The sequence below is a fragment of the Corvus brachyrhynchos genome, unplaced genomic scaffold, assembly GCF_000691975.1.
Source record: "Corvus brachyrhynchos isolate BGI_N302 unplaced genomic scaffold, ASM69197v1 scaffold249, whole genome shotgun sequence".
NCBI lineage: Eukaryota > Metazoa > Chordata > Aves > Passeriformes > Corvidae > Corvus > Corvus brachyrhynchos.
In genome coordinates, this window is record NW_008240226.1 from 1,739,065 (window position 1) to 1,756,901 (window position 17,837).

At 34.5% G+C, this 17,837-nt stretch overlaps 1 protein-coding gene across 2 annotated transcripts in view; it reads right to left on the reverse strand.

Moving 5' to 3' along the window:
- Positions 1 to 17,837, reverse strand: part of FSTL5 (follistatin like 5) — a 276,394-nt gene that overhangs the window by 131,628 nt on the left and 126,929 nt on the right. The window lies entirely within an intron of this gene.

Genomic DNA, 17,837 nt, shown 5'->3' on the forward strand with positions numbered 1-17,837 from the left:
TTAGATACTTTTTTAGACAATGTTCTCTGCTTATAGATACTAAGCGAACTTTTATCAATTTCCAAGCATGTCATTTTTTTATTTATCATTCTGGAAAGGTGCATCTGAAGATTTATTACAGTGTTACCTCTGGTAAAGCTTTTCATATAAATGTAGGAATGTAATGTATGCAAAAACCCCTGCAAATATGCCAGAAAAAGATATACTATATCTTTCATAATAATATTTGACTTCAAAAAGCAGAAATTACTCTTCAGTGCTCATAATCTATCTCTACTTTTCATTTATTGGACATAGCAAGCTTATTTAAACAAGAAAAGGTGGGATTGCCAAAGGAAGAGAAAAGATATCTTTGACAAAATCTGGTTTACTCTTTTCATTATCAAGTCTTCTATAAAATGGAAAATGTTACAGAAATTTCCTGCATACAGTGGTTACAGTCAGTACTTATTTTAAACCAAAGCACAAAATAATGTATGCCTGCTGTTCTCTTATGTCAGTTGCTGCATATTTTAAATTGGATAGAGAAACAGTTTAAAAGGGTTTGTTTGGGTTTTTTATTAAGATAACCTTAGGATTTCAAAAGGGTTTTTTATAAGATGAGATATGGAAATGTGTACCAGCATAATACAATGTATTTCATGCAGACAGATATTTACAGTTAGCCAATACATAACTTCAAGTAGTGAATTCAAGGACAGAGCAATATACAGATTAGCAAAGAAAGTTATTTTGCAACCTTCATTTTAGTCACTATTCTGAAGATACAATGATGTATGAGAAACAACTATTTACCCCATGGAAACTGCATAGGCAGTTTTGTTTTGAAAGTGGATCTTTTAAGAAACATCTAATTTACAGGTATGGGACTGGAATTTATTACTTTGGTATATTTAAGGGGATATGCATCATTATGGCGACACTATGAACACCTTCATAGCCATTTAAAAAGGCAGAAAGAGAAAACGTTCCTAAATGCTTCTCACTATCCTAGAAAGACTCTGATCTAGAAAAGACTGATTTATGATAGAAGTTAAATCATGGAAGAAGATAAAATGTTTTTTTGGAATCAAAACTACTCTAGACTTTTTTGTTTTGGTTTTTCTAAAAGCCACCAACTGTTATGTAGCTATTTAAGTAATAGAAATAGACAAACCCAAGCTGTATTTAACTGACAGCCTAAGCTATGCATAGTATTTGCATATTTGTCCTCATCTGCCAGGGGAATGAAGATTGAGGCCATACAATTTGTAAGAGTTGAGTTCTGCGTGACTGCTTTTCAGGGGTCTAATGCAGAAATACTGAGTAGGGAAACATGTTTATTCCTCAGGCATTCTGAAGCTGCAGTGAGCAAACCTTGCCATCTGAATGGATGTAGGCTCCAGGTGGTGGGGAGGGAAAAGAGCACTTAACTTGAACATACTCTGATTCATTTGGGTGAACTCCAAGAGACTGGGACAGAAAACAAGTATCATCTTTGTCTCCCCTAGACAACTTCTCTGGTTGTGGTGTCCTCGAAAAGACAGTCTGGCTTCACTCTGCTGCAGGTGATGGCTAACACCATTTTACCTACACTCTTGGCAGGGCTGGGGTGGTGAGGAAGACAAGACAAATCCCATTAGATAGGGTACTGCTCAGAGCTAGCTACACATTAGATTTTAGCTCCTGTAAACCATCAGTCTCATTCTGCAGTTTTAAAACTGCGAAGAGCTATTCTTTAGAGACAGACAACACAGCAAAAGAGTTATATCTGTTAAACCATGGATTTGACACAGTAGCATTCACAAGTCGCTTCGTGTCTGACTTCAAAAAAGACATAGAAAATTAACAAAAAAGTCACACTGACAATACTTTTTCCTTGAAACACAGGACAATGTTTCTCACTTTAAGGATTGATCAAGAATTGAAAAGAGATTCTACAAATCTCTACAAAGGCAATAATGATGCTAATGCTCATTTGAATATTGAAGATATTTAATAATAAATTCTGGAAAACTTTTGCAAAAAATTGCACAAATATTTCCATGAGTAATTTTACAAAACATGTAAATTTAGAGGAAAAACAATTAAATTTATGTATCACATGATCATGAAAAGTGTTGCAATAATAAGTGGTGTTTTCTAGTTTTAACTCAAAATAGAGCTTATGGAAACCTTTGTAAAGGAAGTTCGATCGCAGTCCAGGAAAGACATTTTAATGCACTTTAGACATTAACTTTACATCTAAAGTTTAAGGAAAAATGAAGTAATGTATTCTCTCACAACATCTGTTCAGAGAGAGAAGAAAGAATTCAGACAACATATTTACCACAACATTTCTTTTCTTGTACACTTCTCATTGCATAGCACAAACTTCTGTAGCTAGTATAATAGCCATATAAGAGCACTTACATATTGCATGTTTATAAACTATTTATACATTTTTCCACAAGAGAAAAATTTCTGTATCATTTTTTAATATAAAATACAAGCGCTGTCTAATACAAAATAACCTGAGAGGCTGCTACTGCCACGTACATTTGGGTACTTCCTGTAGAAAAACTTCATTCACAAATTAAACAAAGCAATCTGTTAGAACTACTATATTATTTATATTTTGTTCTAACACCAACCTTCTAAATATTACTATGAACTTTAACAATGTATTTTAAGCCAGTGAGTGATGAACCCTCAATTTATGATCTTAGCTAATTACAGTTGTGGTAAACCAGGTTTCCACAGCTATACTACATTAAAACGTTTTCATTTTAAACATAATTGAAAGTAGTCTTTACACCAACATCTGGAATTTAAGGACAAACATGATGGATGGATGTTACTGACAGATAAGGCAATCACAGGGAAACAATTAGACACTCCTAGTGAACACAGGGCACAACTTCATTAACAAATTGCCCTCTTATCTCATTTTCATGACTGCCTTTTACTCCATTATTTGAGGAAATGTGAAGCTGATGTTTAAATTACAAGAATGAGGCTCTGTTTATAGGAGACCTCCCCCAGGCTGGAGTAGCAGCACAGAGGAAAACGCAGTTGCTTTATTTATGTTCTAATTTAGTAAGCATTACTTGTGAAATAGTTGTCTCAATGACACACAAATGGTAAATGGGGATTAAGTATGTCAACCTTTACAGCGAGGAAAAGCAATTTATGTTTAACAAAATTGAGAAAGACAAACTACTGGGAATATACTACAATTATATTACTTCCAGAAAGGCCTACTAAATTCTATATAATTAGCTACATACATGAAAGGATAACATACACATACATAATTTACTACCTTAATTCAGTTTTCTAATACTTTTTCATTTCATTTTTGAACTAGAATCCATACAAAAATAAATAGCTACTTTCTGAAAAATTCCTAGAAAGTAATAATAGAACAAGAAAACAGAAAATCTGCTTTTCTGTTTGTTTCATTCATGGAAAGGACCAGTTCTGCTACACAACAATTTTTGTCAAAAAAATGAACAAAAACAAACCCCAAACCAAAAACCTAAATAAAAAAACTCCACTACAATTCATTTCACAAGTTTCCTGAAATTGTCTGTGCAATCACAGAAGGTGTGCAAAAACCTGAAAGTGACAAAAAACCCACACTGGAATCTTAAGTGCAGTCCTCCAGTCCCATATCTTGCAATTTCTGAAGTAGTGATATTCCTAGGGTTTACTTCGTTCAAACTCAAAAATGGTAGAAAAATGGAAACATTTGCTGTTTCCTTCCATTCAGTGCAACAGTTTTATAGCTGTACCTCTGTTACCTAGGAAACAGCTGAAAGTTAGATTTTGCGTGCTATTGTCCTTCTAGACTGTATTGAATAGATGGTATCTGCCTATAACAGAAAAAGAAGTTCTGTTTGACAATTAGTCCTCCTTAATTTGCAAGAGAAAAAATTATCACAAAATTAACTAATTATTTATTAAAAGATGGCAAAGGAATATACATATTCTTAACACCTGCAGAAAAATATCAAAGAATCAGCTGAAATAATAGTTTAGGGAACACTTTTTATATCCAAAGTCAGGTATCAGATTCTTTAATTTTGCGGGTTTTAGAAAAACACAAAGAAAATAATGCACATATTTTAAAAACACAATAAGAAAACCATTTGATTTCTGTTCTCAGTTCTTTCACCACACTTATGGTTAATACTTTAATCTTTCCTTGCCTGAGCCTCCCCATTTAGCAGGAACAACCCTTATGCCAGAGAGCTAACATTCATGGCATGTCTATCCCTATAAAAGTCATCAGCTGCTGAGATACAGTTTGATTCTGAGCTATTTTTGATTTTGCACTGAGTTTTATCTCTGTATCTACTGATAGATTTTTATCTATTTCTACATAGCACAAATAGTTTCCACATTTTTCCTTTAAAATTAAAATAACTTTGGATCTATCTGACATGGCAACTAGTTTTCAGTGAAGCATATCTCATAGGAACAGATTTAAATAATCCAAAACTGATATATACATAAATCAGATTTTTGGAAATGGAATAGACCTGATAAGCAGCAAGCTTATTTTTAACCTTCTACACTCTGAACATATTCAGAATAATCTAATTAGCCAAAACAATTCACCGCAAAATTACAAATTACATTGCACGGAGCAAACATGAGAAATTAATCCAAGATTATATATATATATATCTATACATACACACATATAGAAACTAATGCAGATATGCACACACATGTATTCATGTGCACGTACACATGCACATATACCCCCCCTGTACACAGGATGAAGTCAGTAGAGATATGATCTGATATCAATTCAATTTCAAACAAAACATAAGAGGCAACTTGAAGGTCTTCCTCCATTCAGCTATTTTTCAATATCTGTCTACAGATATAGCATGAAAGTTGGAATCTTACTTGTAGCCCTAGTAAATAAAGGCATATTTTAGGCTACTAAAATTGCTTAGGCTTATCTGAAAGAAACTTCAAGTTCAGATATTGTTTCACAGTATCTTATTTTTCAATACAAAACCCATATCTTCCAAATCTAGAGGTGAAAATTTTGACCCTTATTCTTTGGTCTCCTCACTGAAGCTCTGGAACCAGAAGAGAAACAATCTCACCTGGACATAGAACTGAATTTTTGACCTATGGTCCAGAGTTTGAGGTGGGTGGAGAGGAAAGATTTACACTCAAAAGCAAATAAACAGGGATTAACATCAAAGCTATCAAAAGGTTTTCCCTGCTGTAGCTATGTTTTAAATAAAAGGTGAGAATTTTCTACCTTTTTTTTAAAAACATGAAATTTCAGAGCTGCAAATTTTGACCCAACAGCTGCTCACCTTTAGACATTCAGAGTGACTCAAAAAAAAAAAAAAAAGGAAAAAAAAGAAAAAAGAGGAAAAGACATTTTGAATCTGCGTTTGGCTTTTTTTGGGGGGGAGGGGAGTAATTTACACAGCACTCAGCAGATGTGCTGCTTTATGTCTTATTGTGTAGCACATGTACTTTCTAATGACATAATTATCTAAATCTAAATTTAGTATTACCATCAAAGTCAAGATACTCAGGTGTTAAGGACTTCAGTTACTCAATTCTGTTGTGTTAATAGGTCTAAGCAGCTACAAAAATTGTTTAGAATATTCAACAGTGCCATTTTTATGTGATATACACATAAAAATACCTCCCACACAAAAAAGCACCCAATTATCCAGAGACAGGCACAAAAATACAAAATTTTAAAGTTATATCTGTCACTGTCCTTGGAAAATACTTCTAAATGATTACCATAGCTGGAATATAAAATAGAAAAGAATCTAGATTTCCAAAGCCTTAGTTGCACCCTGTAAATAAGGAATATTGCTGTCCTTTCCTCAGATATCAACAGTTAAAATGTTCTTAAACATTCTGACTTTTCAAAACTAAAAATCATAAGACAGAAGTAATGATTTCATTTAATTACAAATACTGGCACAATTCTGGTGTCCAGTCTTATCTGGAGACACACATAAACAGCTTTTCTGTGCCTAAGCAATCAGTAAATATTTCAGATAAACTATTCAGATTTTCCATAGAGAAATGCTATTTAGGTTAAGTAACAGTACAAGCTGTAATAAATTTGCATTAAGAAAATGGAAAAACAGGCAATTAGGTAAAATAGGTAATAAAGATAGGTAAAAAATAGGTAATACTATTTCAACTCTTTTTTTCTTTTTTTTTTTAGAACTGGTTAGAAACATTATATGAAGTGACAAATATTAACTTAAAAAGTAACTACAAAATGAAGAAAAGTACGGAAATCAGCATTTGAGGTAGTGGTGTGTGTTGGTCTTCTGGCTGTTAATGTGGAGTAGTAGTTACATCACAGATCTCCTGACAGAAGCAAATAGGTCATATAAACTTCCACCTTCAAGGTGACATCTGAAAGCTATAGCAGGTTGACAATAATGAGCAAAACATCATTTTCCACAGCTGAGAAAACAGTGAATGTGGGGGTTGTGTGGACTGCATTGTTAGCACCACAAACACTGTAAGCACTGCTAGTCTGTGATTGAAAAATGCAGGACTCTTCTACAGGATTGACCCTGTCTTGAAACAACAGAAACCCACACAGCTTTCGTACAGTGATATCACTTCGCAGAATTTCTCATGTCTTGTATGCTTGCTTTGAGGTATTATACCACGGCAAAGAAAAGATGAAAATGGGTGCATTTAACAAATGAAGGGATATGAGTTTTTTTTCTTGTATCCAGTTGAAGCTTTTGGATCAGTTTTTCTATTTGTTTCATACATCTTAAAAAAATTAACCTCCCATTTCATCAGTAAACATTAATAAGAAAATCTGAGTTTTCTTGTCATTTTTAAAAGAAATTTGAGAGAGAAAAAGAGAAAAGCAGTGTGTCCCAAAGGAAGGCATCATTAAAAATGAAGGTTGAAACAGAAGTTTAATGCAGCATTTTATTTTCCCCTCTAGTGGAGTTAATGCAACCATTGCTGTTAGTCTTCCTCCCACAGGGCTTAAAAAATTTTTGACTTGAACTGTCTAAAGTGATACTATGAAAGTTGTGAAATGCTATAGGCCTACATTTAGAAAAAAAGAAAAAAAGAAAAAGCATTCCAAATCCAGCAAGAAAACACTTATGGGATATAAGCTTTGTCAGGAAATCTATGCAGAATTCCACTTCTGCTTCTTGGGAAGCATGTGTCAGAGGGCTCTCTCTTACTAAAAATAAAGAAAGAAGCAAAAAGTTACTGAAAGAGATGAAATGTTAAGTCACAATCTTCCTTTCCCAAAAATTTCCCAGAGATGTGGAGTATTAAAGGGTTTATGAAGGTGAGGCGTGAAGACTGGGCCTAACTAAAACAGTACTAAAATGTTGGGGGGCAAAAAAGAAAAGACAGTTCTGTTGCTCTGTTTCTGTTTCTTCTCCACCATCACCTATGCCCACTTCTTCCTTTGTTTCACCTTTATCACAGATGGGTTTTGGTGCTAATTGCAGAAGTTGTTACATTCAGTCTTGTGCTATAGGATAAAGAGACTTAGTTTTATGTGTGTGTATATATATGGAACCAAAAGTTAACAATAACTTGGCATCACACACACTTGTATCTGAGTTTCTCCTCATACTCGTACTTGAAGTTAGAGTCGTGTAAATCAATGCAAGAGAAAAGCTAGGCCTACAAACCCTGACTTTCCTTTAGAGATACAGTGTGGACCTCGCAAAGTTCTCAGATTAGGCAGAGTTTGACCAGTCATCCTTAAACAGTATTTTAACCTCGCAAAGTTCTCAGATTAGGCACAGAGTTTGACCAGTCATCCTTAAACAGTATTTTGATCATTTTTTTCTTTCACAGTCACAGAAAAGGCTACCTAGAGAAAACAGATCAATATTTGAATTGAATATTCTTGAACTATAAATACATGCTTTAGAAGAGACATTTCTCATCTATAGTTTGATGTAGAAAGGCATTAGGAAGAATTAGACTCCAGCTTTTCACCAATTGCAATGAAATTAATAGCTTTGTTTGCTTACAGCTGAAGCTTTGTTTCTAAGTGTTTTGTCCAGCACTTAATCTTCAGCAGAAAACTTCCTTGTTCACATAATTTAAGGATTTAAAAAGAAGTTTTATTCTATTTGGTTTCATATTAATTCTGTGTTTCTAGATACAATCCTTCACATACTTCAAAAAGGGTTGTAAAGCATTGGAACAGACTACCCAGGGGAGTGATGGAGTCACCATTCCTGGAAGTGTTCAAAAATTCATGTGGATATGACACCGAACAACATGGTTGAATGGTCAACACAATGCTGGTGCTGGGTTAATAGCTGACCTTGATGATCTTAAAGCTCTTTTCAAATCTCATCAATGATATGATTCAAATCAAAGCAATCTGAAGGTAATAAGAATCATTATTTTCCTACCATTTTAAGATCTTTTTTAGATTTTAAGATGTTTTTCATGTGATCACTTTGCATGATTAGAATAAAATTAAGGGGATTGATTGTTTGGGCTTTTTTTTTAAATTTGTGCTAATTCTAATTTCAAGTTATTATAATATTTTTGCTTTCTCTCTGTGACTGATGGATAGTGTTTTATTAGTAATTATTATTAATTAATGCTGCCTTCCAAACCTAAAGTTGACTGTGTCCTAGCCATAACTCAAAAGAAGTGTTACATGTACCACGATGTCTTTAGAAGAGATGTACTCTTCTAAATGAAGAGGGCCACGTCTGTCATTACAATTAACCTGCCAAAACAAAGTTATATACAGACCAGCTCTTGCATCTGAACTGAACACATCTAAATATTTTATTTCAGCATTAACTTCATTTTTCTTATGGATTCTGATATCTGGCATTGCATACTCCGAACAGAGGCAACTTTCAAAGTAAGCATGTAATGAAATTAGAGTTTAAATAGTTTTAATGATTCTACAATTGTATGTCTTTCCCTTGAATAGTACTTTTTGTTTTGTTTTCACCATTTTTAAGAAGCAAAAGTCTCTTTAGAATAAAATACAGATATACTAAAAAAATCAAGGTATGTTCTTAACTAAAGGATAACAGCTGACTTGAAAGAGCATTTGTGGATAAAACACCATATAACAAATATTATCACAATTTTTAGATGTTAAAAACACTTTGCAGATCTGTATTGTTTCACGTCAATAAAGAGGGGAAAGCTTTTATGAATTCTTTATTACTCTCACAATCAAATAAAATATATCTCATTTATGTTTGTGTTGCCCAGCTAACGATTTTTCTTGAGAAGATATCAGGGATCACTGAGCCTGATGGTGAGATTGTGGAAGCTTATCTTTGTACTATGTAACACATATATCACTTCCTGAACAGGTATAGTTACTCTATTTTATATAAAGTCTCTGAAATAGGTGGTCTGGTTTACGTATATAAACATGACAGTGATCACAAGATAACATCTAACACTTAAAAATATGGACTTTCAACCTGTCAACTAGTATGTGCCACAGAGCAATTTTGGGTACATCTATCCCCTCACAATAGACTATGTAAACTGACAGTTTTCATTCTATATGTCTCCTCTTCACAGATAAATGAAGGGAGGTAGTGTAAGATTTCAAAATATGTAATCTGCAAAATGGGTACAATTCTTGTCTATTTGTAGAAGAGTTACACCCACATCTGCTATTTGTATTGTCCTCCTTTCAAACTTTGACTTTAAAGTAAATAAGCTTCCAGTCTCTAAAAACAAATACTGAATGAAAAAAGGACATTATAGCTTATCTTTTGGGGTATTTCTCTTTAGGGGGATTCTCATCTGCCACCATACTAAAAAGCTCTGCCCCACCATATATTTTGTAAAGTTTCTGCACAGCCTTGAAGCCATGCATGTTCAGCTGGTTTATGGAGAAGGAGTCATGTTCTCCTGTCCAGAAGTTTTACCTCACCAGAGAGCAAATTCCAAGAGTACAGCAAGAGCAGAGAATCTTTCAGTGACTGATTTAAACTAACATCTGCATACTAAAAAAACCCTTAACTGTGAAACAAAATTATGTATGTTTCTTAAGAAAAAGTGTTAATTTTTACCACTAGCACTTAATATATCTGTAGATCTCTTAAATAATAAACTAGGGAAAAGGGCCAAGTTTTCCTTGAAACTATTGAAGAAATCATTATACTCAAATTCTTCCTTAATATAATGAAAAAACCAATTTTCAAAATACCTTACCTTATCATATATTTTTTTAGAATAAAATCAGTTCCAGTTTCAAATGTAATATTTGAGTTACCCCTGCTGAAGGAAAGTAGCAGCAGTGCTGGTTAACAGAATTACAACATGAAAGTAATGCAAGACGAGGCGAGGACAACAATATCTATTGTGAAAAAACATTTGTTTCAATATTCAAATTGCTAAACAACAGATGCAAAAGTCAAACAAATTAACAAATAGGAGTAGATACATTAAACATTAAACGAGAATAAAAAGGAACCCCCTGACATGTGATACTGCTATTACAGTTCCAGCGAAAATATGTTGGGAAATTATGTCAGAAACAGGGCATGTATATAAATATGTATACTTATGTGTACTAACACTAATAAAGCAACAGCCAAGCTCACATGCAAATAAGATAGAAGACAAGTTTTTGTTCAAAGCATTTAATCTTTGGAAAGGGGTCAACTACCCTGTTAAGAACGGGAAAATCGTATCTGCATAATACTGCTCAAGATAACCTTGCAGAACAAGTTTATCTGCTGTAATATTCTCGGTGTTTCAGAAAAACAGGAACACAGTGGGAACACTACAATAAAGTACTGGCTGTTGTATAGAAATAATTGGAGCTATAAACAAGTATCCTCAGTTCTTTTTTTTGTACTAAATAGAAATTAAATTCACAAACCCATTTAAGAAACTCTAGAAACAAACTTATATATAAATTTCATCTTAGTTGGTTGCTTGAAATAGCAGGCACAGATTTGATTTAGATAAAAGTCCCTCCATTTTAGTTTCTTATATCGAACAACACCACAGTAAAGAAATTATTGTTTTGAAAAAAGATATTCCCTTTTCATACATGAGAGAAAATGCACAAATACAATTGTATTACTGCTACCAGATTACTTAGTGGATTTGGTCAAACTCTACTGTATTTTTGTAAACTCATTCTAGTCGAAAAGTAATGTACAAGAAATTAATAGAAAACTTATGTACTGTGTAAAAACGTATTTTATATGCACTGAAAAATGGTGACAAAATCTCTAGTGATCAGTGTGACTGAAATCTGAATACTAGTACCAGGCTTTTCTCATTGTAAGTAATTAGGCACACAAAGCAAATGTTCAAAAATCCCTGCCTAGAAATAAAAAGCATGTATTAATTACTATTATTCTTGAAGTCTTCTAATTCTTGTATCCATAGGCATACAAAACTGATTTAAACACTGAGATCTTTAGACAAAGCAGTACACTGGAAAGAAGATTGTACTGTGACATGTACCCCACTGTGTGAATGGATGACACTTTAAAGGATTTGTAAATTTACTCAGGTTTAACCTAAATTTACCTCTAGACCTTGACTGAAAAGGGAGGAACGGGAAAAAAAAAAGGTGAAAAGAGCTTCATATTACCCTGAGATTATTTTCAAGTTAGGTAGTTTTCAGAGCTTCCTACCAGTGACAAGTAACCTGAATTTAGTCTGTTATCTAACTTGGAGATTGAATTCTATCATTTACAACCAAGGGGGACCACAACATTCACATAACAGAGACAAGGAAGGTTATTGCTGCTGTTATTATTATATTATTATTATTATAAATATTAATATTATTATTACTACTACTAGTGCTACTACTACTATTATTATTACTCCTGTTCTGAGAAAAGAATGGGGTTAAATAGTAAGAGTAATTTTTTTTACAAGACATTCCAGGAGCCCCGAAAAAGCAATATATTGCAGGCTTTACAGAAAGACTTACTCTGCAAATAACCTTGAGAATGAAACTCAATCTTTATTTCTCTTCTTTTTCTACATGCCCTATCTAGTAAAGGGGAAGTGGTGAGAATGGACATAAAATTGTCTTTTAGAAATTAAAAAATAACCCTTATATTGGATAAATCTGAAGATGTTAGAAGACATTGGTACTATAGCTGTCTTGCTTTTTTTAGAGTTGTAAATATAGATTTCTTTGAATCTGGGTTAAGAGGGGCTGTTCCTGGATTCTGTTTTGTTTTAAAGGAAAACATGAATACAAAAAAGTCTCACTTCAGACTTCTCAGAAATTATTAATCCATTAGATGTATTGGCAGGAAATAAAATGAACAGCATTTAGATACAGATTATCACTTTTATAAATGGATAAACTTATTTTGCCTTCCAACTTTGCCCATTCAGTTGTCAGGAGAGATAGTCGAGATCCTCTCACAAATATTGAAAATACATTTTTGAAGTCTCAAACAGACAGTAAATGTTAAGAAAATTTAATTACCAGAATTCTCCTAGATGCAAAGTGAACCTGTGCATTTAGCTTTTGTGAATGCTAAGAGTTAAGAAATATTTTTGGCCTTGCAATAAATGAGACAATATACCAGCCTGTGAATTGCAACATGGACACTTGTGCATATACTACACATAACATAATACTGGACTGGAATACATAGGAAAAGGCTGGGAAGCAAGGGTACATGACATGCAGTTCTTTAAGAGGGCCCTTTTTGTTAAATTAATCATTCTTTAAAACCCTAAAGAACAGTCACTATGTCAATTCAAAACTTAAGTGACTTCAAGAAATGCCCTGACCAATTAAAATTACTTTGAGTCCTACCTGGGAATAAAAAACTTTGCTAAAAGCTGTTAAACATAGCTAATTCAGCAAGGACACACTGCTGTGTGAGAGCAAACAGAAACTGCAAGAAACCATGATAACTATCTCCAAGAAAGGGGTTATCTAGTTACATCTGTAGGTCAGCTGAAGTGTGTTGTAAAACTCCAAAGCAGCTTCATCCTTTCTGACTTGTAAGCGGTTTAAAAAAATCTTTTATTCTCCAAAAATCCACCAAGACAAACGATCAGGAATTTGGGGACTTCATCTGAGATCAAATACCTGATGTATAGCCAGCTTCACAGCATCACAAGTCCTTCTGAAAAAAGTATCAGTAATTTGAGAAGACACAATAATGAAGGTGGAAGTTCATTACTTAATATGAACCTCTCACACCAAATACACCGCTTACATTTATTCCGAGGAGATGGGAATGTGAAGAGGCTTCTTCTGGAAGGACCTTTCCAGAGGAAAGTTTAAGAATAATCTAAATCACTTTTTTTCACTCCCCTTGAAGAATGCTTTTTATTTGGATAGAGTATGTATCAAGAGACAAGAGGAGCGTACCCAAACTCCAAACTACTCTAAGAAACAGAAATGAACTCATTAAGAAGACAACATTTTACCTTAATGGCTTTAATTCTCTTGTTCAGTAAATCAGTTTGTGCCAGCAAAGTGAATTACACCCTATTCTCAGAGTCTTCACTCCTGAAAATCAAGCTGATCTGACCTTAAAGAAGGTGGGGACAGCCTTCCTATGCCTGAATGAGTGCCCAGGCTTCAGAGGTATCCCTGAGGCATCTTGGCACACTCAGTCTCAGATCCCTGAACAGGTGCCAGAGGGCAACAAGAATTTGAAGAAGTGGAACTGGAAAAGATTTAAATGTGAAACACTAAACACTGACACTAAAACACTGCGAAAAGTGAGATCACCTCACTATGTCATGTTCTTAGCAGGCAGTGGGGGACAATCATGGCATGGCACTGACACTTCTGCTTCTAGAGGCTTCTTACCCATTTCTTGGCTCAGATAAACCCCCTTGGTTTTCACAGGGGGAGCTTCTAAATACAAGGCATGAGCTCAGGTGCACTTCAGGTACTGAGAGCAGATATTCTGGCTATAAACTGAGAAATCAATCTATATCTTAACTGGGTATAATCTTCTACCATTACACTGTTCTAAGGGACTAAGAAAAAGGCAGATAAAAATAGCCTTAGCAGAATAAATATGAAAGTCCACATGTGCCAGGTTTGTTATTAACAGTAGACCAAGCAATTCCTGACCTGTGAAGGTCACAAGCAGGTTAGCAAGTTTATTATTGCATTTTTTCCTCAGGAGAAAGAGAGACCAAAAACATAAAAAGAAAATCATCATGATAAGGACAAATATTTTAAAAAGTAAGTAGGTCTGATTAAAAAAAAAAACAACAACCACTAAACTTTTTTTTAATTAATATTTTAAATCAGGACAGAAAGACAAAATTAAAGATGTGGGTGGACACACCAACTTTACCCATGTATGAGCACAGACCATCCTCAACAGATCCTGCTAAAGCCAAAGCACATACCAGTAGCAAACATTTCTGATATATACCATTTCAACATATACACTAAAAATAAGTATATTCTGCAATTCATGCTGAACAAAACACTATCACTGCTATGCTGTCACTTTGCTACAAATCTCCTTGCAAAGGGTCAAATGTAGGAATCTAGATTGAAATCTGAACATAAATTAACTTTATGTCGCATATCTCAGCAAAAGAGTTGAGGAACACTCAGAAACTCTTCTCAGCAGAAAATTTTCCCAGTTTAGTATGCACAAGTGGGTATATATTTAGTTATTTGGGTGTTCTTTTATCTCATCATCAAGACATGCTGCCATGGTATGACCTTCCAGAGCACAGTCTATAGTAAATATGTTCCTTCAAAGCTATTTCTCATCATACAATACTGATGGGGACTTTTTTTTGGCAAAGGTAGTCCTCTAAGTAGAATTTCACCAGACACATGTCATACAACCATTTCTTGGTGTGCATTAGATATTGTCAGATATGAAAAAAATATTTTGTCAGAACAGAAACATTTGGTCAGCAACAAGAATGGGCTGTTTAAACAGCAGCTCTCAAAACAGATGTGGTTGCTATTATTGTCCTTTTGCCATCTGACACTAAAATCAGGTCCAATTTATTTAGATTATTATTTGTTCAATGCTAAAAATGTCATGCTCAGCAAATATAAATGCTATCTGTTCAGAAGAACTTCTATTAATCCCCCACCTCTTCCCCTTCCCCTTTCTATTTCTCTACCACTAAATTTTCCTTGATGGTTTCTGACTTGTTAAATGAGTTGGTTTACTCACTACAGTAGAATTAACTATGTTAAAAGCAAAAGAGACCTTGCACTCTTGTATTGGGACTGAATTTCTGACTATCAGAATACTTAATTCCTCAATTACTCAATGAATTAATATGCAAGGTTTATCTAAGAAGCACACACTGAACATTCCCACACGTTACTGCAGTTGCTCTAGATTATCTTCCCCCACCCCACCTCTGAAGCAAAGAGTGATAAAATTCTCAGTGTGCTTTCCCTGTGGATATAATGTTTCTATCAAACAGATGGGTGGATTTCTTCAATCTTTCCAACAAGAATTAATGGAAATTAAAAAAGGATTTATTGACTAGTGGCAGATGGCTGAAGGATTTTGCTTAGGTACAACTCATGTAAATCACAAAAAAACCAAATTCAACCTCTTGCTGTGGACAAGAGGTTACTTCTGCATTAAATTAGGAGCATTGTGCTCACTGTTGAAAGGAAGTAAACACTTCCCTTTTTACAGCTGAACATTGCTTAATCCAAAAGTCATGTGCTTGGGAACTCTATGCCAAGGAAATACAAAATTTGCTTTCTATTTCACAGGGTCACAGAATGGGTAAGGTTGGAAGGGACCACAGTAGGTCACATCTGGTCCAACCTCCCTGCTCAAGCAGTGTCATCCCAGAGCACATGGCACAGGAGTGCATCCACTTGGTTCTTGAATATCTCCAGTGAGGGAGATTCCACAACCTCTCTGGGCAACCTGTTCCAGTGCTCGGTCACCTGCAGAGTAAAAACGTTCTTCTTCATATTCAGGTGGATCTTCCTGGGCATCAGTTTCTGCCCATTGCCTCTTGTCCTATTGCTCAGCACCACCGAGCAGAGCCTGGCTCCACCCTCTGCCACCCTCCCTTCAGATACCGACAGACACTGATGAGGTCCCCTCTCAGTTGTCTCTTTTCATGGCTGAATAGGCCCAGCTCCCTCAGCCTTTCCTCATAAGAGAGATGCTCCTGTCCCTTCATCATCTTTGTCGCCCTTCGCTGGACCCAATCCATGTCTCTCTTGTCCTGAGGAGCCCAGACCTGGACACAGCATTCCAGATGTGCCTCACCAGAGCTGAGCAGAGGGGCAGGATCACCTCCCTTGACCTTCTGGAATGCTCTTCCTAATGTGCCCCAGGACACCATTGGCCTCTTGGCCAAAAGAGCCCTGCTGGCTCATGGACAGCTTGGTGTCCACCAGGATCCCCAGGTCCTTCTCCACAGAGCTGCTTTTCCATGCCTGTGTAAAATCTAACAGCTCTGGGTCTAAAAACACTAGGATTGAAATTTTAGAACACAGTTTGATTTTTATGTATTCATAGTAATTTATTACTATGCAGAAAATTGATCTCTTACTTGATAAAAATTGTATTTGCAAAGAAAATATTATCTTTGCAAACATAAAGAATATTTATAAACCCAAAATCAATTTAAGTAGATTCTATAAAATATTTTAATAATTACTACATTTTTTTCTCATTCACTAAGGTCTTGATAACCTAATATAATATTAAGTTACAAGCTCTGAAGCCTCAGAAATTATACATAAAAACCACAATAATTTATTTATAGTCCCCATTAAATGTTTATGTTTCTTGAGCTAAAAAAAAGAAACTCTTCTATTTTATGTTGTTGTAATTACGGAAACTAATCAGAGAGCTAATCTTTGTTTCTGGTGAAAAAATAAAACAATTAAAAATATCTTCTGTCAAGACATAATAGTATTTAACCTATATCTGCATTTTAATATAATTTCTATTTTAATATTTTTCTTATGATCAATTTAATTTTTAAAAGCACACTGGAAACAGGATAAGATGATGGTTTGGGGCACTAGTTTACTGCTTGCTTTTTTTTCCTCCAGAACAATAACCTAGATATTTGTGTGATCTATTTGAAATCTCTTCTCTTACTAATAAACCCTCTATGCAAACAGTTAAAATTATAATTACTAGGATATTTCAGCTCTATCTAGATGTAATATTAGTTGCAATTCCAAAATGTTAATGGATTTTCATGTTATAGGCTTTATGTGCAGCTAGCCTTTGTCAGCCTTGAGAGAAATTGCAAAACCAACCTTAAGTGACCTCTAAGAATCGTTACCTCATCATACAACATAATTTCTGGTAAATTTCCAAAACTAGCAACACTGTTCCCAAGTTTTATCTGTTCCTAGAAGTATTAATGTAGATATTATTAACATACATATATTACCAAACCTACCCAAGCCTACTCAGAAATTTTAAAAAGAGTTCCCGCATTGCATGATTTGCTGGTAGATCAGTGTGTTCTGAAGAACAGTATGCAGTTTAGAAAGTAGTCAACCCTGACTACAAGCCCAGTGTGTACTCAGAAAGAGTTCTCTTTAGTAATGCAGCACAGGTACTTGAAGAGCTTGAATGGCTATATGTACAGGTAAACTGAAGGACATGACCCACCAGGCATTTATTAAAACCAGCTTTCCTACAGTTCAGTCATTGTTAATATTGCTGCTCTCTTGAAAACAGGAGCAATTTTGCTTTACATATTTACTCTACAAATCCAACTGGAATGCAATAACCTCATGAAAAGGCAATTAAATTGAGAAAAAAATACAACCCTACTTTTCACTTATCACATTAAAATATTGTAACACAAACATACACACACACACACAGAGAATTTATAGCTTTGGCAGAAAACACAAACTTCTACAAACTTAGCCAACC